We start from the raw sequence: 27010 nt of genomic DNA, 5'->3' as shown, positions 1-27010 counted from the left end.
TACCTTTATAAAATGATTTGGTATGAACTCATGATAGGTAACTACATTTCACAAAATGTCCTCCAGAAACAAAATATGGCAAAATCTGGAGCAACAAAAACTGACAAAGCTGAATATTTCAAGATGGGGTAATTTTCGTTTTTCTAAGACTAACAGCATACACATTAAATATTTAGATGTAACATCACATGTCAGACATTATTCACATATCATGAATTACACATATAAAACTTTCTTCGTTCTGGCAAAGGGCAACAGTTTTACATGCCTTCCATGGCAGACATGCAGAGACTTAGTTGCCAGTATGTGCAGCCTTAATTAAGTACTAACTATCACAAAAAGTAATATAACAGCCAGTATCATGAAATACAAGAAATATGGCATAACTTTACTATTCCATTGTTTACTACATGCCACATATACTAATATCAAACCATCAAACTATATCAAATCATACTTATAAATCACATTGTCATGCAGTGTAAAAAAATGTCACTGAAAAGGTGGTCCAATTGTTCAGCAGGACAATAAGCACAAATGGGGAACAGAAAAGCACAAAATGTTTGTGTGGGAAAATTAATGGAAACTTCTGTTCTGCTGGCAAAATAAATAAAAATTCTTGCTGAGACTATTTTACTGCTTCAAAACAGAAGTTCCTTAATTTGTCTCCATTATGGAGGTGTTACTCAGCTGACATCAGAATGCCAGAACAATTATCAAAATACATCAAACAAATCAGTAAACTGCATAATGAATGCACTTGAATCATTCCTGTAGTCATCACTTGTCATCTACAGTGATGGGGACACCTCTTCCTGGTACTTGGTCAGCATCATATTCTGTTGATTTGCATTCCGGTTAACCTCTCGAGGTAATATGTGGCTGCTCTGAAGTACAAAAAGATAGAAGTGTTTTTATTTATATTGAACAATTTTTTATGGATAACAACTTCTTTTATTTTATAAGTGTGACGTTTTGATAAGATTCTTGTACCATTGTGAACGAATGCTTGGACAAGGTGAACTACCATACATGTATATCATGTACCTGCATCACAATATTTGGTCATATTTGGGAAACTGTGTTATACATCAACCGAGATACATTAACTCAGTTAATGTTTTATGCTTGTTAAAAATAGCAACAGTCAGTTTCAATGAGATAATAATAGCATTAGCAAGCTAATTTTCTTTTGGCAGTACAAACTTAAGTCCAACAAAAATCACAAGGGGAGGGGAGAGGAGTTTGAAGATTTTTATGGAGAAGCATGTACAATCTGAGTAACTTAAAATTTATGTACAAAGGAAGTGACCCCTCCCATGTACAAATACAATTATGCCCCCTCCCTCCCTCGCCTTCACATTAATTTGTATGTTTATAATTTAAATATATAATTATGTACAAAATTGCTGCCCTACCCGGTACATGTGTACAAAATTCACGACTACCCCTACCTCCCAGAAGAAAACGGGTGACCCCTCCTTAAAATCATCACCACCCCCACCCTCAAAAGAGTGAAATTAATCAATCAATCAATCAATCAATCAATCAATCAATAAATAAATAAATAAATAAATAAATAAATAAATAAATAAATAAATAAATAAATAAATAAATAAATAAATAAATAAATAAATAAACAAACATCTGTGCATAAAACAAGCACCACCCTCTATTTCTACCAATTAATTTTGTCTGAAATAAAATTCTCAACTCTTTCCAAAAAATAACCTTTATGATTTGATAGAGCAAGCATTTAACATTTCAAAAACGAAAACATCATTGAATTTTGATTAGGATAATTGCCCATATTAAAAACAGGTGTTTTGAAAAGTGAAAGTAATAATTGATTGTTGTGTGGCCTATACATTCGTTATTTATTGTGAATGGATGAAAGTTTGTAAACTAAGATTTAGGAAAAGTTACAGTCAAACTGAAAAAAAGGCAAATTTTAAAATGCATTAAAAGTTGCTTTACAAACAAAACAAACAGATTTTAGCTGTAATTATCAGTATCCGACAAGGGGAAGTGTTCATTCATTACAATAAACTCAAAATCATAAAACATTTATTCCAAAATCTTATTAATGTGGCCTTTTTCAGTTTTGTCAATTACCAATCTGAATTGTTGGAAAAATGTCTGAATCTTTGACATTCAGGGTCTTCCTGATTATGCGTAATTAAAGCTTACTTGATGTGTAAATGTCATCTTGGTATATAACAGAATTGTTATTCTTAGTCAAAACGTAATTCAATTGTGTAGTTTGAGCAGGAGAGGAATAATTATTTTGGGTAAAATTTCAGTCCAATCACATTTTAATCAACATATTCTTTCATAAAGAATAGAAAAGGTTATGGTATCTGTAAATCTGTCAGTGGATAAAGCTTTTTTAACTACAGGTTGATTAAATTGATGGCTATACCCTAACTTTTCTGAAGCATCACATCTTATTTTCAAAATAGGGTGGTGCCTAATTAATGCACAGGGGTATAAATAAATAGATAGATAGATAAAAAATAAAATAAAATAAATTAAAAAAACCAATGTAACAAAAGCCATAAATAATGAACGTTCCCTTAAACGGACATTACATATCCACTTTTTTCTATTCTGCACCAAGATGTAACATGTTGCATCATTACACTGTTACAAAACAAAACATTCATGTTTCTTTTACAAATGTTTCAAGACTGATCTCATTTTGGTGGTTTTGAGGCAGTGCAATAGATATGCAGTTAGCTGCCCTTCTTGTTCAAAATTTCAAGATCACAAAATGAGGCCTATAGCTCCAGTTCTTTTACAGTTTGTACCTTCTAGTATCCCCCCACATACACATTTTCATGAGTATCACAAATATTCTTCAATGTATGTACAAATGTAGCATTTATCAACTGAGACAATAAACCATTTCAGAAAAATGAATGACGTGAGAAAATGCCATACCTGAAGCCAAATGAGAAACTGACACAACCTCATACCAAATTATGATTCATCTTGAGTTTATTAGTCCCATATACTATACCCATCAGCTAATACCTTTCTTGGTGTCATCACATCTACTCTTGTTTGGAGTCTGTTCTCCCCTTCCTGAAAAGTAAAATTATTTATCACCAAGTGCAAACATGTTCCTTTAGCATAAAGGAATGCTTACCATTATAATATTTCTTAAAAGTGTCTCAAATTGTAATAACCTTTTTGTCATGGGTTTCTCCTTCTTTTGCATCTGGCAATGAGTCTGTTAGGACAATACATGTGAAAAAATATGATATTTTACCTACTTTGGTACAAATCCAGGCATCAGCAATGTTTTCATTTCAGGGTACATATAAGAGTGAGTAGGTGAGTTAAGTTTTACGCCACACTCAGCACTATTCCAGCTATATGGCAGCAGTCTCTGAATAATCGAGTCTGTACAAGACAACACAGTGATCAACAGCATGAGCATCGATCTACCCAATTGGGATAAGATGACGTGTCAACCAAGTCAGCAAACCTGACCACCTGATCCTGTTAGTCGCCTCTTACGACAAGCATGGGTTACTGAAGATCAACTCTAACCCGTATCTTCATGGGTTCATATAAGAGTGGATCATTGTAAATGGTTAAAAATGTACTGTTTCTTTGTTGGCTCTAGAAATTGCTAAATATCAACAAATGCTTCATCACACACTCTAAACGAATTACCTCTTGCATTTAGGCACTATATACCATCCATACCTGTGCTGACCATGAACTTGTTTAAACAGTGATGATTTTATTTACCACTAAGTTACCATCAATAAATGTTCATCCAGAGACATAAAAATCAGTCAAGTGCAATTTTTTGTTATTAGAAATTTACCTATGACCCTGTCATAATTTTGTGGGTTTGTGTGTGTGTGTGTGTGTGTGTGTGTGTGTGTGTGTGTGTGTGTGTGTGTGTGTGTGTGTGTGTGTGTGTGTGTGTGTGTGTGTGTGTGTGTGTGTTATTCCTATTTGAAATCGATGGCAATAACACATTCTTTAAATAAAACAACTATTTGACACAATCCAGCTTGATCATATAACCTTGGGAACATTGATAAGAAAGGTTACTGTCATAAAAACATTAGCCCTCTCAAAAGTAGTACATATTTTAAGCTCATTGCCTAATCCTCCAGATGGCTTTAGCAAGTTTCTTGAAAAGATATTTTTCAAATTCATTTGGAATGGTAATAATGATAAAATAAAAAGAATCACAATGAAAAGATTAAAGGCTGAAGGGGGACTGGGTATGGTTGATATAAAAACATTTATTGAAGCTCTAAAATTATCCACTCTTAGACAATAATTACTGTAAAAATCATCCGACAATAATCCTTTTAATATACCTTATAATGATATCTTCAAGTATGGAGCAAATATTCACAAAATACTTAACATTGAAAACCCTTATTGGAAAGATGTTTAAAAGCATGGAACAATTATTGCAAAAAGGTTAATGCTGATTCTGACAATACTGATCACATTCTTGCACAACCATTATGGCTCAATCATAATCATAAAAACACTTATATTAGACACTGGGCGGATAAGGGTTTATTGACAGTAAAAGATGTATGTGATGAGCATGGATTTATGCCTTTTGATAAGTTAAAGATACAATACAAAATAAGAGGGACACAATTAGACTATAACTATCTACTTCAAATCTGACCTGATATTTGGAAAAATGTTATTAAAAATACAGTTATCATTCCTTCCTACAATTCATACATCAATGTTTACCAAAGAATTGAAAATTTTATAATAAATTGTATATTTATATACTTATCCTATCTCACGGTATGCACCATCTCTCTCTTCTACGACCATGTGTGGAAACGTGCTGTCAGCTAAGTTGAGTCAAATCTAACTGGCCTCTGACCCACCCTGACCTCTGCCTGCACCCCGACATCAATGCCTGTCAATCATCCATCAAAGCGTGCGGCGCGCCTAAACGATCACATGACCAAATCTACTTGTCATTCTCGTTCTGGAGCTTCCAGTAATCTGTGATGTGGGGCAGGTCGGTCGGGTCCTAGCGTGAGATAGGACATGTATATAAATATACAATTTATATTATAAAATTTTCAAATTTTTAAACTTATCCTATCTCACGGTATGCATAATCCCACGGTTGGTAGGCGGGTTGCAGATTACCCGGTTACTACTACCACCGGGAAAACGCATAACTCAAGGATGCCAGGAGAAAGCACCAACTGATATGCAAACTCCGAACTTGAGATGTTTTGTTGTTGTTTTTGTGTGTTTTTCAGGTAACCCCTTGGCTTACACAGCACAAAAACTCTAAGGAGTGGGCGCTCGAAGTTAATGTGGTTTTCAGCCGCAACTTTTGACAAGCAAAACGATGCAGTTTGGCAAGTAGGCCCCGCCACCCCCTGATATTTATCAGGTGACCCCAGTGAATTAAAGTCCAGGACCTTAATCTGGACAGTCCCTGCTTCGAAACTATCCCCCACAGACACACGCTGGAAGGCGGTGAAAGAAGGAATAGCCCGGTTGCTCAACTAGTTTAACGTTCAGTACCAATCTCCCTAACTTACCAAAGGTGAGAAAGGACTTAGGAGCAGAACGCTTTGAAAACCATACAGGTAATCGGGATCAACACTTCACTGAAGTGATTGCTCAAAGAGTAGAGGTCAGTAAGCGGAATGTCGACCTTCTCTACATGTAGTACAGGACTTGCCTCATAGTCTTCTCGCCATGGTGTGACGTCCTAGTTCTCTAGGTGAGAAGGGTCTAGACCCAGGTCAAAAAGTACCAAGATAAGGATAACATCGATATCTTTTATTATGTACAGAGCAGAACCGACCAAAGAAGGATTGCTTTATCTGCGAGCACGGGCCGAAGACAGTTGCTGTGCCAGAACCAAGGGGCCGAATTGATGTAGTCCTTCCACATCTGTCAGTGAGAGGTCCCGTAGGTAGTGTGAGGAGAACACAGTATCCGATCTCCAAAAACAGCCCTCCATGATGGACTGAAGGGAACAGTTCCTGTGAAGAGCCATGGTTGACGCAAGAGCTCAGGTCTCATGAGGCTTGGCCATTGCTGGCGGAGGTAGGTTAGCAAAGGTATGGGCACGCAGGATCGTAGTTCTCATCCAAAAAGCCAAGGTAGTACGGGAGACTTCAAGAAGTCGAGGCCCGTCAGATATAGGGATGAACAGTCTCTTCACGTGGTCTTCGGCGATCCTGCGAGGCAGCTAGATAAATCCTCAATGCTCGAACTGGGCATAAGGAAAGATCTTCCGTGTCTTCTGGTCCCAAGATGGTAGACAATGGTGGGATCGTAAAGATGCGATCCAGTTGTCCTGGTAACTGATTCTTGGCCAGGAAATCCCACCGCAGACCAAGGAAACCTTTCGCATGTCTAGTCTTTTCAAATCATACTCGAGACACATCCAGAGCATGCAACTCAGAGATACGGGCCGCTGTAGCCAAGGCCAAGAGAAAGAAGGTCTTGAAGGAGATATGTTCAAAGTCTTTATCCTTCAAAGGTTCATATTCAGCCAAACTGAGATGAGCAAGTACAACAGAGAGATCCCAAGCTGGAGGCCGAGACTGTAGCAATAACTGTGTTAAGAGCAGCCAGATAGGTAGATAAAGTTGATCCTTTAAGTTTCCTGGAGGTCCGGAGATGTTGAAGATATTCTGCCACCATCTGCGGGGATGCCGTAGTAGGAGACAAGATGCCCTTCTTCCTGCAATAAGCTTCAAAACTTTTCCACTTGTCATCGTAGAGTGACCTGGTAGAAGAACGATGAGCTGTAGTGATGGCAGTGGCAACACGTAAAGAATAATCCTTAGCCATTAATGATTGATGTAGATGCGTCAGCGGAGACCAATGGAGTTGATCGGAGTGTGGATGAACCAATAGATCGGGTCGATTGGGGAGCGGCACGGGATCTGGTTCGGCTAAGTCTTGAAGATTTACGAACCAACTTCTGGCCTGCCAGTAGGGCGCAACCAAAAGCAGAGTTATCCTTCGAGTTGCACGCAATTTCACCAGAATGCGAGGAAGAAGGGCCACTGGCGGAAACGCGTAAGCTTTCAGATCTTCCCACGGAATGGCCAGAGCATCCAGGTCCCAAGCTAGAAGGTCCGGTATTGGTGACACAAACTGAGGTAGCTGATGATTGAACCTCGTGGCGAAGAGATCTACTGTTGGAAACGTCATTGGAAGGCAAAGAGTCTGAATTACCTGGGGATGTAATTTCCATTCCGTTGGAGAGGGACGACTCGGTCGAGACAGAGCATCTGCGATGACATTCTTCACCCCCGGTATGTGGTTGGCCCGCACCAAGATTTTGAGAGAATCCACCAGGTTGAAGAATCGTTGTGTCCACTGTAGAAGCCGTGGAGACCCTGTTGACCCCATTCTGTTGATATGCCACACCACCGCTGCGTTGTCCGATCTGACCATGACAGAGGTTGATTGTAGAACATCCTGCCAGTTACTGATTGCTAGAATCACTGCCCTGAACTCCAGAATATTGATGTGAGAAGCGTGATCTTCGGAAGACCACAGCTCTGCCACTTGTAGATTGAGAAGGTGAGCTCCCCACCCGTGTTCCGACGCATCCACATACAGGTGGTGAGATGGAACAAACGGCTCTAAACAGACTCCGTTGCAGACATTCAATTCTATCATCCACCACTGTAGATAAGGACGAAGCTCCAGAGGTAGAGTGATCAAAGCACCGGGATTCCCCACTCTGATGTAAGGTGCTAGAAATAGCTGTAACGGACGAAGTTGTAGTTGACCCTGAGGGTCAACGCCTGAGCCGACGTCAAGAGGCCTAGGAGTTCCTGCCATTGACGGAGCGTCCTGGCTTGCGCTAGAGCTAGGGAGACCAACCGCTGTATCTGCAGAAACGATCCCTCGGGACAAACATTCTGTTGACCTGTGTGTCGAAAACAGCTCCGATGAATTGAAGTCGGCGCGTTGGGACTAGTTCCGATTTCTGCAGATTGATTAACCATCCTAATTGGCGATAAGCTGTATCGCAAACTGCATGTGACGAACCAGAAGGGCATGATCGTTCTGTGCCTGAATGCAGTCGTCGATGTAGGCTTTGAACACTGTCCTCTTGCGATGAAGAAAACTGGTGATAGGCTTCGTTACCCGTGTAAACAGCCACGGGGCCGCAGAAAGTCCAAACCGGAGAACACGCCATTGATAGTGGATGTCCTCGAAGATGAACCGAAGGAATTTGCGATGCGCCGGGAATATCGGGATGTGGAGGTAGGCATCCTGAAGATCCAAACTGACCATGTAGTCTCCCGGCTTGATAATTGTCTTGAGGAGTGCCACCGATATCATGCGAAAATGAGGCGGGGGCTGCAGAAATTTCTCGTTGAAAGTCTTCATGTTGAAGATTAATCTCAGTTTGTCCGAATCCTTCTTGGGCACCAGAAAGATTGGAGAATAGAACCCTGGATTGGTCAGGGCCGGACCCAGGGATTCGATCATCGCAAGTTTCTTGAGTAAAGTGTCTATCGTTGATCGCAGAACAGCCGATTGTTGTTTGGGATACGTTCTGCGATCCGGAAGTATTGTGAGCGGAGGTTTCCCGATGACTGGTAACTGGAATCCCTTGGTTAACATGGACAGGACATAAGGGTCTCCCAAAATTGTCCAATTGGGAGCATAGGTACCAAGTCGGCCTCCTACTGGGGAAATCTGAATGGGTACGACTGGAGGTGGAAGTTCCCAGTCGCCTTTCAATGTCAACAAGTCATTGCCTATCACGTCTCTGTGAGGTGGGCTGGTCGGTAGTGGAAGTTGATCGTGGAGCAGTGGCAGTTCTTCGATGTCAACTCGGTCGTCCTCTTCCGTAGGAACCCCTCCCACGAAAAGAAGCCGTAGAACCCGAAAGCGAAGGTCCGGATTAGTAGGGACATAGTGAGCTGGTCGTCACTGTCTCATTGATTGCTCCACTTGTAGTCGCTGGAACCTCAACAATTCGACCGAGACTTGTAGATGGGCATCCTTCCCTACTCTTTCGGCTACTTCCCTAATCGCCCCGTTGAACAGAGAATTTCCCTAACCTGTTTCAGGTCCGTTCTGAATCTGTCTTCCCAGGATGATAATTGTAACAGTCCTCTACGCCTCATAGCCGTGACATAGGAGAAGAAATGAGCCAAGAGATCTAGGATGGTTTGGAATTGTTCCTGCAATAACACCATAGCCGCTCGGATGTATGCTTGCTAATGAGTTGTAGCATGTGTGACAGACATGGCCACCGCTTCAGTAGTTGTCAACATTAAGTTCAATGGAGCCATAATCTTCCTTATGGACGCATCTAAATGTATCAGTTCACGGTCTTCGACCAGAAAGGGCGAATAATCTCTCTGTTTCGTCCCCAACAGCGTGATATCCTCATCTACTGGAGGAGAGGCAATCATAGATGACAATCCATGTACATGAGCCGATGCCAAGTTGAAGTGAGGCGCAGCAAAACCATCTTTAATCTTCCTCAAACTAGCAAAAGCCTCATCCTGGGACGCAGTCAGCTGAGTGATGCACGGTCGGGGAGGGAACATGATAGAACCAAAGTCTCCAGTCTTCATATCAAAACTGGATAAAATGTCATCCTTCGAAGTACTACGCTGTAACTTGAGGTTATCAGCAATCCAGATAAGTAGCTGAGGTGAGTCAACAGCATCCACACTCACATCCGAAGGAGACATACTTCCTGAAGACATAGACGGCGTTGTTGAACGTAGAATCTCTTGCACAGGCACCGCTGGCGTAGTCGAAATCCCTGATGACTGAGTAACAGGAGATGACACTGGCTCCTGATGCTGTAGCTGATGCTACCGCCAACACAAAAGCATCAAAGTCCATAGGTTGAGATGTTGCCCCCTCAGACACTGGATTCCAGGAAACCGGCAAAACAGATCTCGCCGTCGAAACTGTAGCAAAAGGAACTGATGAAATTGTAGCAGCCCCAGAGGGAAGATGAGGTATGTCACGCAGCGAGGATGAACATACAGCTGATTGAGTCATGCCCACATGAGATGATGGCACTTGTGTGGTAAACGCTGAAACCTGAGGAAGTGTTGAACCATGAACCACTCCAGTAGCTTGAGACCGTACAGCACCAGGAACACCATAAGTAAGCGTTGAGCCAGGTGGCCCATGAGTGAAACTCGCAATAGGAATCCCTGGAGTGATCCAATAACGCTATGATCTCGAAATCAATTAATAACTATTTACCATGAAAAATAAACATTACAAAATATTTGATTTGGTTTGGTACATTACATAATGATGTATTACTAAATCAAATCATCTCTGCCAAAAAACATATCAATTTATGTAAATTTAAAAAATCAATTCCAAAATTCATTAAATATAAAATGGCATCAAAAGAGATATTTTCTGTTCAAAACTTTATTTTCAAGGGAAACAATGAAATTGATAAATTCAGTTTTAAGTCTTAAATGGAATTCACTCATGCCAATATTCAGCAACAAATTATAATTACATCTTTACACCTTTTCTGTGTTTGTTGTTACTGTATACCTTTGACCATGGGAACAAATAAAAAAAATACATAAAAAAACATGGGAATGTTAAGATACAATATAAATACACTTTTCAAATTGATTTTAAATCATAGCTTTTGTGCAAAGAGTAACAAGTGGGCACAGAAATCTACATCCTTTTCCCTTTCAATGGTGCATAAAATCACCAGAAGTGTAAACATAAGAGAACATACCATTAATCCTAAAGCATATGAGCACAAGTTACATAATAATGACTACACCGAAATCTTTCACTCACTCCCTACTCTTAAAGCTTTCAATACCTTGTAATGCCATGAATTAGAAATGGTACCCTGGTACTTTTCAGTGACTGAGTTTTGCATTTGACAGAAAAGACTGAAGTCATAAATTCATAATAATAATAATCATAATAATGTAGCATTTATCAGTCCTTTAATGTGTGTATGTTTAATGTTTAATGCTGTAATGTTTGTATGTTTAATGTTTAATGCTGTACCTTTCTTTTTAATTGACTCTGCATTATAATTAACATCCCAGACTACTCCAGCTGTACCATAAACTAGTTTACCAAGACTGACTACCTCCTGGTCACCTGACTCAACATAGGGATTTTTTCCTGGGGACCTATTTTCACCTATATAGATACAGCACTGTTGTATGACATGGGATAACAGATGTGCCCACTTGCCTAATTAAATGCTAAATCTAAAAATTCAACAGTGCCCCTGCATACAGTTCAGATCGCTCCTCTTCACAGCAAGAATAGGCATCAACTGAATTCCAAGCTTTTCCTCAACAAACTGTTGATCTGGACTGGGGGGCAACCCAACATGGGATGGTATGGTGAACAACCTGTAAACATATGAAGTTATTTATACACACAAACATTTGTTTTTAATGCCATAATATAAAAAATAACTGCATCCATGTGTTGATGTTTTCTGAGTAACCATGAAGGGATGCACAAAATAGACACAGATGTTGAGATTTAACTTAAAAATGCCTTATTTGACAATTGAGGTTAAAATGTAACATCAAAACAGAAAAGTCTAACTACAGTATATAACATTGCCAAAAAGGAGCATACCTGTTAAGGTGTCATGACAGAAAGATGTGAACTGTCAAATACATTGATTCACTCAATGGAAAAATAACAAATACATCTTCAGCCATGCATGTGCAAATGAAACTAGCAAAATATCTCTATAATCCTAACAAAAGTGGGGTCAATTGTCTGATTGTGACTATGGCATACAGTGTTCATGAATTACTACCAGTTTGTGGTGGTACCAACGGTTCACAAAAAAGGTGAGCATATATTGCCTGACCAGTGAGTGGGAACCTGCAAGTCCAATACATCTGTTCTGTGTTTGTGGCTCTGCCCAAACGTTGATATGTTCCAACTTACACCAACAATAATTTCCTTCATATCAAGCATCAGGAAGATGCCTTTACATCTGTGACCTTAACCATGGACATGACCTTTATAGATTACATATCATATTTCAGATCCCATATATATTATTTGTTATTTATCTCCTACTCTTCCCTGATATTAGGGATGGTGAGTTAAGACTTATGACAATTATTGTTCCCATTTCAATGCATAATTGGTAGTGTTGGGAATTGGTTAAAATTGATCATTGGTCCATTACAACCGATCAATCATCGAAAATAATTGGTTAGGATCATTTATCAAATGTTCCTGTTACCTTTGTTAATGCACAAAATAATTTACAAAAAAACCCATGTAGTTCTTTTGGGTTTTGGGGTAAATTGCACAAAATGCATTTTCATACTTCACATATTTAAAGGATGGCTAGTATGTGAGGAACATAAATTTCCAGGAGTCTTTAAGATAAATTCAATCATGACTTGGAACAAGCTTGTAGTGCTTATGAAATGTAAATATAATGACTCAGACAAACCAACCTTGTGAAAAAATATTGTTAATGCAAACAAGTGTTCAAAAACTGCTTGTGTTCGATTATGAGAAAACATTTTCGATTGCTTGGTCATTTAGTCACTGCGACCAATCTTCGATTATTTCAATTAATCAGACCACCACTAATAATTGGTTGACTGCTCACTTAAACTCAGAGCCTTGGTCACATTGTGGTATTCTTGGATTTCCCCATCCATACTCAAGGTAGATCCTATGTAGTTGATCCACAAAGTCAATGGTATGTTGCCCCACTGGTGTTTTCTATATCAGGTTTCAAATTTGCTTCATTAGGAAATTTGGGATAACAATTGCCTGTCACCCTGCTTATCAATAAACTCCTGTACGGATTCCTAAGAATTTTTCAGCATAATACCGGGTTTATCAATGTTCTTATATTTTCGAATTTCTCGATCCTGAACCCAACAAACGCTGTGTAAATTTGTGGATATGACATTATGAAGTCCAGACTGAGGAATCACTATTTTCCTGTCCCCATCAATAATTTCCAGTCTGTATTTTCCATGGACAGGGTTGTTGATTTCTTTCAAAGGTAAATCAAACTTGTTCATTTTCTTACAAAAATGATAAAACTTGACAATCTTACTTTTCCGGGGAATGTCACTTCCTTCAAGTTTTAATCTAAGGCAGTTGTGATGTCATTTGAAATAACACCAATGCTTCTATTTCTTGAAGGTTGTGCCTGAAATGCATCAAAATCCATCATTAGGTTCAATTGTACCTCATATGTTTGTTTCTATTTTATCTCACATTATGTGATTAATGTTAATAATGTTATATAATTTATTGAGTCATCTTACAAAAGTTATTATCAAATATATACAATACAAAAGGTACACACAAGGACCCTCTTTATTCTATCTGGAGTGTTATTCCACCAAAAAAATGAAAAGAATAAGACAGACCAAACTGAGGTAAAACATATTTTAATGTGGTTGCCTCATCAGCATTAAGATTACTCTTTAGAGTTTATTTGGGTAAACATACTGACAGTATGGTACAATGAACATATCACTGCACAATAGATTATAACATAATAAACACATATGAAACACATAAACAGTCACTGAACACTATATTAATGCACACCATTATTAACATACCATATCAAGACGTAATCGCACCCAAATAGTTCAGCTGCTGCCTATTCTTAATATGTGGCTGATTATGAATTAGGGCAAATGAGACACTAACATGACTAACAATTATCTTCAAACTAAGAAACAAAGGCTAGGTTCTGTACTTACTGTTAGGATGGATTACTTGTTGAGGTGGTAGTACATCTCAGTGATGTATTAATGGTAATCATAATAATTATAAAGCCTTTTAAAATGGAAAAGAAACATATATTATCCAAGTCCTTCAAATCCATTAAATCCTTTCTTCAATATACATAATAATTGTCAAAACATATCACATTTATACAAGTTGTACACATGAAACCATGTTATATGCAAGATTACACTTTCTCAGTAAAATACACATTCTAGACATGTTTGGGGTTCAGTCCCATCCAGGATTTGAACCGACTCTCTCCACCAAATCGCCAACATACAAAGTCAGTGATCTAGCCAACTCAGCTGTGAACATAATTATATTGTCAGACTTTCACCACACCTAGTCAAATACATCCAAAATGGCCTTTGGTCCAAAATGTGTTTTACATGCTCTAACATTGAACAGAGTAAATGACATGGCAACTAAATAATATTTCACATGTGGTAGTCTCCAAAGCAGTTTGCAAAAGAAAATTATTTAGGTGATAAACAGCTGGTGTTTCCTTTTCATATATTTTGCTGTAATCTTCAGGTTATTATAAATATGAAATATGAAATGGATACTTACATGTTGCATGAAATATCACTAAACTACTTAAGTCAATAATGCCTTGTCTTCCTATGTGATGTTTATATGTGTACTTATGACCCTTCTGCAGCTGCCCTTAAACGTACAGAGAGGTCTTAATGTTGAAAAAAATGGAGACATCTGCACTAGGCAAATCTGTGATTTATGTACTGTATGTGTACATGTGAGTGAGAGAGTGAATTTAGTTTTATGCCGCATTTAGCAATATTCCAGCAATATCACGGCAGGGGACACCAGAAATGGGCTTCATCCATGTGGGGAATCGAACCTGGGAAGCGAACACTTTAACCAGTGGGCTACCCCATGCCCTGTATATGTGTACATGTCACTTAAAAAATATGTCACTTAAAATCTTTTTTAAAAGAATTGGATGAAACTTCAATACTTTTCCCTGTCCAACATGTCTATATGGCACAAGATACAGAGAGATTTGTTACACTGAAAGACCTGTAAGAGATAAATTATGTCTATTTCATTAATGTTTTGCAAAATGTATTTCTGCATTAATAAAGAATGTTTTATAATCATACAGATACCATGGGAGTTTATTCATTTGTCACAAAAAAAGAGTGTCATGGGATAATTTCACGCAACATCATATTTCGAATGACAGAAAATCTTAAAACCTCAAAACTAGTAACTATGCAACTTCCTGTTCATTAATGGTCAGTTGTTTGCCTTCCTCTGCTGACATCATCAAATCATAGCAGAGTCTGCTACATTAATAGAATATGGTTTTGATACTCATGACCTGATGTGATTGAGATAGTTTAAAACTGTTTCAACACACACTCCTGCATTGTTTATATTGTAAACAAACAACTGTCCAGGTTTGATAAACCATTTATCAGAGGGCTAACACCAGTGTCTGATATTTAATTTATCCCCAAAGTCATTTGTGTAAGCATCTTTGATGTAGGCTGGTGATCTAAGTGGAGAGGAATCAGAAACATTGTTCAAAGTTAGAAAGCACAGAATTCAGGCCAGAAATTGGCCAGGGTCACATTAAACAGCTTTAAAGTCCTGACATATGTAAGGCTGAATAATGAATTTTGCCAGAAAGTATAAAGTAAGGGGTTGGAATATGCCTAGCAATGTGAAACACTGACCAAAGAACCCTACTGCCTGTTAAAGCCAAGAAATTGAAATTTAAACAGATGAAAGCTCTTTGAGACCACAGCATGAAACGAAATTACACATGAGTCTATCAATTCATCAAGGTAAGACTTTGAAATACTTCCATGAAATAAAAAAAATTCACTGTTTGTTGTTTTGAGAATGCTAGACTTGCCAATTTCATATATGAAAAACAAAATGAAAAAAATCCAGATAACTTATGAAGTTTATTAGTTACCCTGCCCAAAAGTGATTATTATTCATCAGAAATATCTAATGGATGAGGTTGAGAGAGTTATGGAATTTGAGATACAGCCTTCACTGGACTGGGGCACTTAAATATACTGTATGTACCTACATGTTCAAGTACCACAACTTGCTCAAGGTGGTAGAGGATATCAAGGTGAAAGGAGGGTGCACACACTGCCAACATCAGACCGACTTGTTGAAACACAACATTGGATGTGAAGGCTTCTGATTCTGCTGTATGTGCAAAGATACACCTCCCCAGTCACCATCAGTCATTCTCCAAGCTGAAAATAGTGTCAAGATCATATTAAATGTTCAATCATAAAGACCATAACAGCCATGAGACAGTTTTTGAGAAACTAAATAATTGTTTGAAAGTCATAAGAGAAAAAAAAGTTTATTCATATGCAAAAGGGTGTAACAGAAAGAATGGATCATATGCAACACTGTTTACTTAAAATAAGAGGGTTTTGTGACATATTGTGCCATCAGCAGTGAACACATTTCATACTCACAATACTCATATCATATGACTTTACACACAGACACCCAAATTGTGTCAGTGGTGACTTTATCCTAATTTGTTGTCAATTCATCGGTTTCAACAAATTTAGAAGCCAGGTAACCATTACCATGTGGGCTCTTGTCACTGTTAGACCACAAATCGAGGCTACATTCAAATCATGGCCACTAAAACAATCCATTCAACTCAAGCAGCCCTAGCTTCACTCCCTTAAATTAGTCTCTATAACAATGCCAACTTGTATCCATGGTGAAACATAAATAGGAAAGCATATACATGTAATGTATGAATTACTAAAATGTGCACTCACCTTTACATGTTGCACAAAATCAAATGTTTTAAAAAAAGGCACAGCAAAAACAACATGCATTTCATTTCCTACCACTCCCCTGGGGTGCTTGGGGCTGGATGAAGCTCTCCTGGGCAGCTGGCAGAACCTCTGTGGTGCACACTGACTGTCCGCCTTGACGTGCCGAGGAAGCGGCCCAGCTTGGCTGAAATGGGAGAGAGAGTGAATGAAGTTTTCAGTCTAGAGGGGGTTGTACATGGTCAAAGGGATCAGGTGGGGCCTCTGCACCTGCCAAAAACAGCCAAGAGGGTGCAGGGAGGGGCCAAGACATCATTGTGCATTTAAGGTTTTTCTGTGCACTTAAGGACTGCTATAGGAAACCTTAAGTGCACAGAAAAGCCTTAAATGCACAATGGACCTTTTTAAAAAAGGCACAGCAACAACAACATGCATTTCATTTCCTACCAGTCCCCTGGGGTGCTTGGGGTTGGATGAAGCTCTCCTGGGCAGCTGGCAGAACCTCTGTGGTGCACACTGACTGTCCGCCTTGACGTGCCGAGGAAGCGGCCCAGCTTGGCTGAAATGGGAGAGAGAGTGAATGAAATTTTCAGTCTAGAGGGGGTTGTACATGGTCAAAGGGATCAGGTGGGGCCTCTGCACCTGCCAAAAACAGCCAAGAGGTGCTGGGAGGGGCCAAGACATCATTGTGCATTTAAGGTTTTTCTGTGCACTTTAGGACTGCTATAGGAAACCTTAAGTGCACAGAAAAGCCTTAAATGCACAATGGACCTTTTTAAAAAAGGCACAGCAAAAGCAACATGCATTTCATTTCCTACCACTCCCCTGGGGTGCTTGGGGCTGGATGAAGCTCTCCTGGGCAGCTGGCAGAACCTCTGTGGTGCACACTGACTGTCCGCCTTGACGCGCCGAGGAAGTGGCCCAGCTTGGCTGAAATGGGAGAGAGAGTGAATGAAATTTTCAGTCTAAAGGGGGTTGTACATGGTCAAAGGGATCAAGTTCAAAGGGGTGCTGAAAATGCCATGAAAATGATTTTATATTAATTACTTTAGAGGGAAGTTAAGTTGAAAATAATTGAAAGTGATTTTAACTGCCAATCAGTAAACTCAGTAAGACTTGCCAAAGTACCAAAACACCCTGGCAGTATGGTATCTTTGGAGGGATATACTTTGCCAGACATTTAAACTGGCCTAGGTGTTGACATGGTGTTTCTTTTTTTATCCTTAATATATTTATCTGCACCTTCACACCAGAAACTAGTAATTTTACCATTTGGAGGGATTCCTCAGATACTTCAGATACACAACCCACATTCCAGAAATATTTGTTGCCATGCTAGGTTACCCTGGGATATAAATCTCAAATATTTTTTTCAAAGTTTGTAGTGCCCTGATAGCCATGGAAAGGTAGCATTACTTTGGCCTGCCTGGGTAACCTTTCCTTCCTTCACTAGACGCCCTATTAGAGCTGACCCTATTGAAATACGTGGAGATAGTTTAATTAGATCTGGCAATATGTACGTACATATGTATTTGTATAAGTATTTAGTTGGTTGACAAGAGATGTTATTGTGTTTGGTTGGAGAGTTATGAAAAGTCAGGACTGAGCAATGACAATATTGACATGTGAATGTTTCCATCGCAACGCTAGGTACCGTGGTTGTTCTCGAGGAGGCTTTCTCGCTTGAACTCCTTCACCGTGGGAAGTTGCGTCGCAAAACTTCAATACAGCACATTATATTGAATAAACGGCACGTATACTTCATGTTTACATGTACCTCATATGCATATTGTAGCTGTCACATTGTATAAGGCAATAACAGACGAAGAAGCATTGGTCAACTCCCTCTACTAGTTCCGCGAAAGATACTGTGCCGTGTGTGTGACGTAGTGACATAAGCTCCGCCCACTCATGAATATTCATGATTTCTGTGCACTAAGACCATTGTAGGTTTAAGGGCAAAACATCTGTGGCCGTATGCACATGTTGGGCGTAGCTAACGTCAGGCGTAACACACTACGTCGGGCTTAGCAGCGCCCTCCTCTTACACGTCATGCACAACGTCGGTTAAGCCTAGGCGTTACTACGCCCGGCTTAACGGATTTACGTCAAGGCGCGGTGTGCTATTTTTAGATTTTCGAACGTTTTTATACCACCGGTAAAAGGCGCGAAACAACTTCGCAGTACATCCCTTGCAGCCGTAATCATGGAAAGCCAAAGAAAACCGAGAAAATTCAACTTTACCGATGGATCCTGATGGAGAAATAACATGGACTTTCAAAATGGGCTTCACCATAAATGTCGCCATATTTGACACATTACGAAATCACGATTCCCAGCGTTATTTGGTGTATGTTTTCAAATGTTCAAATCGGATAATTACTACTCAGATGTATTGAATTTCAAAAATAGCATATTAATGATCACTGATATCAGGTTTTCATGAAATCACTAATGATAATTCTGAAAATACACTTGTAAACACGAACGCGGAAGTGCGCTTTCCGTCATATTGGATAGTGTTTACAAAATCAAGTTTCGCGGATGACGGTAATGAGACGCCAATTACATCACGTGTATATCACATTTAACTGCGACAAATGCATCACTGAATTCCCCATACATTTTAGAATCAAATTACTAATGGTCTTTGTCACCAATATCAACTGTCTTGATAAAATGAAACGAAAGATATTGAGTGTCAAAAGTCCAAACGAACGCTGTGCTCGAAAGGCTGCGATTGTAAAGAAAGACAAATTCCGATTTTATACTATGTAGCATTTTCTGAAATTTTCCGACATGCAGCCGTCTATTCATTGCTTGCAATGGCTCAATAGCTTTAGAATATGCATGGAAAGAGTATCGTAGCAAGAAATGGGAAATTAAAAAAGAAGCAATGCAGTCATTTGATATTTCATAAGAAATTGTCGAAGTGTCCGTGCAGCGTGACGCCATGACTGACGCAGAACGACAAAGGTTTTTATCAGCATTTCTGGCTTCTTCTCTTACTTACAATGAAAACGATAAAACATATAACAATACACATATAGTCAGGATCATTCTGATTACTTACATCTCATATTTATGTACAAACGATCCCTGAATCAAGGGAAGGGTCCTCGCAAAATCCTGTGTACCCTTGTCAGCGTGGCCGCCATTTTATAAGTAATCGGTCGGTGGTAGTGATGTCATACGTCAACATTGTTGTACATGTTAGACAATTTCTTTGAGGTGAAGGTCGGTTGAACAAGTGTAAACACAATCGCCCTATCCTTCCGATTACACTTTCAGTATTATGATGTATACTTTGCGTATCGTTCAGATATTTGTTCATCAAACTATTTTCAGTATATACATTTAGCCTTGTTCAATACCATATTATACCTGGATATAGGGTAGGCTTTTTATATTCTTTGAAAGTTTTTGATTGTTTGAATAATATTTACATAAGAAATTCGCACACGTAGCCATAACTGCAAAATATTTGGGTGTTGTGAAATACATGTATTATTTTTCATTTACGTTAAATTGATGCCAAACAGGTGCGCGTGTTGCTCACAATAAGATACGCAGTCAAACCGTCTAATTGTTGATATATTCAGGACACTATTTAATTGGTAAAATCATTCATTTTATGTTTGGTCTAAAGAGTGTTAAATTCAGACATAGAAGCCGAGACCTTTCATACAATTAATGGAATTTAGGTAAGATATATACTAATCAGCAAACCAATGTCGTCTTTTTCAGACGTCGCAAAATGCATATTACAAGCCATGACGTCAACTAAAATGTTGTATTATTATCAGTAATTTCAGTACATTTGAAGATATGGCTAGTACTCCGTTAATAATGATGCAAAATTAGTCAATATACATCTACACAAACAGGAGAATATGGGAATCTAAGAACTAACTTACATATCGGATAGGACCATCCAAATCGCTATTCTGCTTTCTCAAGTAGTACATTGCCATCTTTTCTTATAAATTGTGAAACTACCAACACGTATCCGCTCACATTGGGGAACTTTGTAATGGAATAGGTTGGTTCACCGTGAACACAACATAACGAAAATATAGCGTAAGTATCCACAACAACTTTTCTCCAAGTGATCTGAGTAACATTGACCTAGTGTTAAGCATAACTCAGTTATGCCCCCTTATCTTTTATACGTGTATGACCTCTCTGTCATAGAAGAAAATCCATTTTTGACACTTATTGCGAGTCATTTTTAATGTTGAGCGTCTAACGTTATGCATTAGCACATAAACCCAATTCACACACACTTATGTCGTTCAGATATCAGGCTGTATTTTCTTCGCTCACACTTTCTGTAAAGATGCCAAATTAAAAAAATCCTAGCAGAGTGCTTTTATCGGTGCACGACAAAAAGCGGAGAAATTGACAGTTTCTTAACGCCTAACAAAATTTTAGACAACATTTAGCAGTGTCTATTTCTCAAACCGCTGAGGTAGTCGCACTTATATTTATACCAACGGATATGAAGTTAAATATTCTACATTTCTGTGTAATTTTATAGCCGTACGCAGATCCAGGACCACGCGAGCGCAATTCTCGCACAACGTTCACTTTTAAAAACTTTTGAAAATGTGCGCCTGATAAAAAACTCGGCATCCAGTGCCGCCATTACAAGGCTACGCCTGGCTTACGCCTGCTGGGTAGGTGGCGTAAATATAGAGCGCTACGACTGGCGTAACTTTAACTACGTCTACTATGTGCATACCGGTTAACATTACGTCCGGGCGCACATTTTACTTACGCCCGGACTAGAATTTACGCCCGACGTGTGCATACGGCCACTGGTTGTAAGTATTGTATTCTGAGTGATTAGGGTCTTGCTTTTAGCAATATTTCAGCAATATCACGGCGGGGGACACCAGAAATGGGCTTCACACATTGTACCCATGTGGGGAATCGAACCCGTGTCTTCAGCATGACGAGCGGACGCTTTAACCACTAAGACCCGGGTTCGAATCCCCACATGGGTACAATGTGTGAAGCCCATTTCTGTGGCCGTATGCACATGTTGGGCGTAGCTAACGTCAGGCGTAACACACTACGTCGGGCTTAGCAGCGCCCTCCTCTTACACGTCATGCACAACGTCGGTTAAGCCTAGGTACAATGTGTGAAGCCCATTTCTGGTGTCCCCCGCCTTGATGTTGCTGGAATATTGCAAAAAGCGGCGTAAAACCAAACTCAGTCAGTCAGTTTATTACATCTATACTGTTAGTCAATCTGGTATCCCGAGCGAGCAGGATGTGCCGCTCGCAAGAAATACCCTAGCCTTGCTCCAAGGCTGTACTGAATGCTTAGGTGTATTCCCAGGAAGACGACCTTGTAATAAGGGATTAGAACTTCTTTGAGAAGCATTGAATACAAGCTGTAAAGATGAAGGAAACCCAAGTTCTATGGCTAGTAAACTTCTTTATTGCAATGAGTGCGACGTTTCGGTGTAGGTACTAACACCGTTATCAAGCAAGTGATCACTTGGTACTAACACCGTTATTGATTGATAACGGTGTTAGTACCTACACCAATAAAGAAGTTGACTATCCATAGAACTTGGTTTTCCTTCATCTTTACAGCTTGTATTTAATGCTTATCAAAGAAGTAAGCACATGGATGTTTAGGCAAGTCAAGATCAGCAGAGAGTATATATATGTTTAGAAATGTTCATTAGGGCTCCTTTGCCTTTAGGCAGGAGACCTATTGTAATCGTTCGTGTTTTTATTATTATTATTATTATTATTATTTATTCTTCCGCCGTATTTTGTAACAGAGCTACAGAGAGCACCGCTGGACAGAATGCCTTGACCAAAATCACCCAGATGCCCACCGAGGTGTAGATATCGCGCTTTAAAATCTCTAGGCTGTAGGCCCAATAGCAAAGGGCAGATAATTCAAAATTAATTCAAAAAATTTCAATTTCAAATTCAAATATCTCCAAAACTAATGCTCCAATGTGTGCCAAAGTTCTTGAGCAGATGCGCAATCAAAATGCCTACAATTTCGCCTGGACGGCTCAAGTCGCTAAAATGCACCGTTTGGACGCTATTTGGGATTGAAGTTTTTGTTGATGTTTTTCAGCAAAATCCTGACTGCATACCTCCCAAAATGTGCTGCACTAAAACTACAAGGGCTACGGCTTTCAAACGTTGCATACTTTGTGTCTATGCATGTTTCTACACAGTAGCATCGTCAAATGTGCCTATGTTTATATGATGGCCGCCATATTGGACGCTACTTTTGGGCAAAAGTTGTCTTCAAAAAACTTTCACGGGCTACTTTGCTATTTTGTGCCAAACGAAACTTACCACATACAACACTTTAAACCCTTGTTCTGAAGTTGCCTTTGGTTGTTGAACATTTTCTGTTCTTGGTCCTATGTCAAAAGACCCTGCAAGCGCTACGGCTTTCAAACTTTGAAGAGCGCCATAAAATTTACTGATCAAAAACATCTGTTCAACATTATCCATGTGGATAAAACGTATGGGAGCTAAAAGGGAAAAAAACTGTTTGAGACGTGCCCCAAATGAAAGAAAAAGAGTGCCAAACAAACTGACCCTCAACTCCATGCAGAACACGCGAAACGTCACGCAAAAAGTCTTCCAACAACGTACCAGTCATCATAAATAATGCTTACATTCAAAACCCCAAAGTTTGGACAGATTTAATAAAATAAGGACTTCTTTATATCACCGACGGCCCAGGGATACGTTGCCGAATGTGTCATAAGTTTCATCGACAGTCTGAAGGAAGGCGCAAGGACGATATCTCCTATAAAGAGACTACCACTGCAAAGCGTGGTCCACGTGCAGATATGGGAGACGATGTCAATTTCAATTGACAATGACGAGAGCTAGCGCTCCACAAAATTAAAATACACTGCAGTACAGGTGCTATCCCTTCATTGTAATTCAATCTTTTGTAAGGGTTATGTCTTTAGGCAGTATTTAAAGATTGTCAATGATTGAGCGTTCCGGGTCAGGGTAAAAGTTGTAGCTGTGGTCTAAGGGGGGAAACTCTGGTCTAGCTGAAGTAAGCGCTAGTAAAATCGTTCAACAACGACCAGGCGCCGACTTTGCAATGCCCGAAGAGTAATACGCTTTAGCTAACAATTCGGTGCTGTTTGCATGGATTTTAAAACTTCATAGGTGACCTGTATCGAGTTTAGGTGTATTTCCAGTATATATACCTGCTCTCGATTCACGAATTCAGTTGCAACAGATCGAGTGTAACAGTGTAATGGATACTGATGCAAAACTACTGAAGTACCTTAACTGCTGTGTAATCACAAGTTCACTTGCGTGAGCGTGAGTGTGAGTGAGTTTAGTTTTACGCCACACTCAGCAATATTCAAGCTGTATGTCCGCGGTCTGTAAATAATCGAGTCATCACGACTTGTCAGCTACATGTGACGTACATTGAGATTCACATAATGTCAGTCACAGTGAACCTTTCAAATTATATAGTTGAGGTCATAAAAATTTCTGTTTCTCTGACTGTTTGAACAAAGGGTTCTTCTGTTTTGATATTCATGATACCTAAGTGATATTATTTAATGTACGAAAATAGGTTTTGTGATGAGTTTATCGAAACTTAATGACCTCCCAGTACTTCCAGTCGAAGAGCATTCGACTAGCAGTGATATGATTCATATTAACTAATACCATTACTACATTCATGAGATATGTGAGAGATGCAAAAGGCTCCAAAGAAGTAAAGCCAAGGAGCCCGACATCGCTGCTCGCAGCTATATTTTAAACTATTATTAATTACCCAAGAGACTTATGCAAGTCTAGAAATTCCCCGAGGGTGTGCCGGAACTCCGCTCACCTCAGTTATTTCAAAGCCTGAAACTCCGCTCATTGCTGTCCTTGTGGTTATAGAGCGTGTATTCCGCTCACAGTCTATTTGGGGCGGTGGGCTAGCCTAGTGGTTAAAGCGTTCGCTCGTCACGCCGAAGACCCGGGTTCGAGTCTCCACATGGGTACATTGTGTGAAGCCCATTTTTGGTGTCCCCCGCCGTGATATTGCTGGAATATTGTTAAAAGCGGCGTAAAACTAAAAAACTCACTCACTCACAGTCTATTTGTTAATTATTGACAATGTGCATGAAACGTTCCGGAACAATGAAGGCGATGTGTCCCCAGAGAACTAATTCCCTGTCGACATACCTGTTGACAATCCCTCTGACTGCAGCAGTAGCAGACTTTTATCATACTAAGAGTAATCTTGGGTGAAATACCTTTGACACCTTGCTAGATATTGATCACAATCATTAACGGTAACTTATAGTTTAAGGTGCTATGCAAGATGCAGGTAGACGTCAGAAGATACCGTTTAACGTGACAAGAATCCGTTTACAGTGATAAGAAGTGGGTGATTATCATCAAAGATACTGGGGCGGTGGGGTAGCCTAGTGGTTAAAGCGTTCGCTCGTCACGCCGAAGGCCCGGGTTCGATTCCCCACATGGGTACAACTTGTGAAGCCCATTTCTGGTGTCCCCCGCCGTGATATTGATGGAATATTGCTAAAAACGGCGTAAAACCAAACTCAGCTCAGCTCAAAGATACTGTTTAAAGTGACAAGGAAACAGTTTAAGGTAACAGGATACCATGTAAAGTGACAGAAAACAGTTAACAGTCACAAGGACCAGTTTACCGTGACAGCATACAGTTTACAGTGGTGAGATACTGTTTATAGTGACAAGATACTGTTTACAGTGATAAGATACTGTTTATAGTGACAAAATACTACTGTTTATAGTGACAAGATACTGTTTACAGTGACAAGATACTGTTTATAGTGACAAGATACTGTTTACAGTGATAAGATACTGTTTATAGTGACAAGATACTGTTTACAGTGATAAGATACTGTTTACAGTGACAAAATACTGTTTATAGTGACAAGATACTGTTTACAGTGATAAGATACTGTTTATAGTGACAAGATACTGTTTATAGTGACAAGATACTGTTTACAGTGACAAAATACTGTTTATAGTGACAAGAAGCAGCTAACCAGACAGAAAACAGTTTACAGTGACAAGGACCAGTTTACCGTGACAACATACAGTTTACAGTGGTGAGATACTGTTTATAGTGACAAGATACTGTTTATAGTGACAAAATACTGTTTATAGTGATAAGATACTGTTTATAGTGACAAGAAGCAGTTAACCAGACAGAAAACAGTTAACAGTGAGAGGACCAGTTTACCGTGACAACATACAGTTTACAGTGATGAGATACTGTTTATAGTGACAAGATACTGTTTACAGTGGTAAGATACTGTTTACAGTGACAAAATACTGTTTATAGTGACAAGAAGCAGTTAACCAGACAGAAAACAGTTTACAGTGACAAGGACCAGTTTACCGTGACAACATACAGTTTACAGTGGTGAGATACTGTTTATAGTGACAAGATACTGTTTATAGTGACAAGATACTGTTTATAGTGACAAGATACTGTTTATAGTGACAAGATACTGTTTATAGTGACAAGAAGCAGTTAACCAGACAGAAAACAGTTTACAGTGAGAGGACCAGTTTACCGTGACAACATACAGTTTACAGTGGTGAGATACTGTTTATAGTGACAAGATACTGTTTATAGTGACAAGATACTGTTTATAGTGACAAGATACTGTTTATAGTGACAAAATACTGTTTATAGTAACAAGAAGCAGTTAACCAGACAGAAAACAGTTTACAGTGACAAGGACCAGTTTACAGTGACAAGGACCAGTTTACAGTGGTGAGATACTGTTTATAGTGACAAGATACTGTTTACAGTGACAAGATACTGTTTATAGTGACAAAATACTGTTTACAGTGACAAAATACTGTTTATAGTGACAAGAAGCAGCTAACCAGACAGAAAACAGTTTACAGTGACAAGGACCAGTTTACAGTGACAAGGACCAGTTTACAGTGGTGAGATACTGTTTACAGTGATAAGATACTGTTTATAGTGACAAAATACTGTTTACAGTGACAAAATACTGTTTATAGTGACAAGGAGCAGCTAACCAGACAGAAAACTGTTTATAGTGACAAGATACTGTTTATAGTGAGAAGATACTGTTTATAGTGAGAAGATGCTGTTTTAGTCTGTTTATAGTGATAATATACTGTTTATAATGACAACATACAGTTAAACGTGACACTACACCTTTAAATTGATAATTTACAGTTTAATGTGTTAAGAAACAGTTTAACCTGAAAATATACCATTTAATGTGTCAAGATACAGTTAAACGTGACAACATACCGTTTAATGTGTCAAGATACAGTTTAACGTGAAAACATACCGTTTAATGTGTCAAGATACCGTTTAATGTGACAACATATCCTTTAATGTGTCAAGAAACAGTTTAACGTGACAAGATACAGTTGTGTACGTGACAACATACCGTCTA

At 39.1% G+C, this 27010-nt stretch overlaps 1 long non-coding RNA gene across 1 annotated transcript; it reads right to left on the bottom strand.

Moving 5' to 3' along the window:
• Positions 1 to 782: 782 nt before the first annotated feature.
• Positions 783 to 16075, bottom strand: LOC124284891. Its single transcript, XR_006900669.1, has 5 exons — positions 15839 to 16075; positions 13085 to 13180; positions 11269 to 11387; positions 3037 to 3087; positions 783 to 887 (listed from the first exon to the last, which is right to left on the bottom strand). It is a non-coding gene; the product is annotated as an uncharacterized LOC124284891 (long non-coding RNA).
• Positions 16076 to 27010: the final 10935 nt, after the last annotated feature.

Source organism: Haliotis rubra, unplaced genomic scaffold (assembly GCF_003918875.1).
Source record: "Haliotis rubra isolate DU_JTF1 unplaced genomic scaffold, ASM391887v1 Scf11, whole genome shotgun sequence".
NCBI lineage: Eukaryota > Metazoa > Mollusca > Gastropoda > Lepetellida > Haliotidae > Haliotis > Haliotis rubra.
The sequence above is the reverse complement of the archived record's forward strand: the minus strand, read 5'-3'. Positions and strand labels throughout refer to the sequence as shown.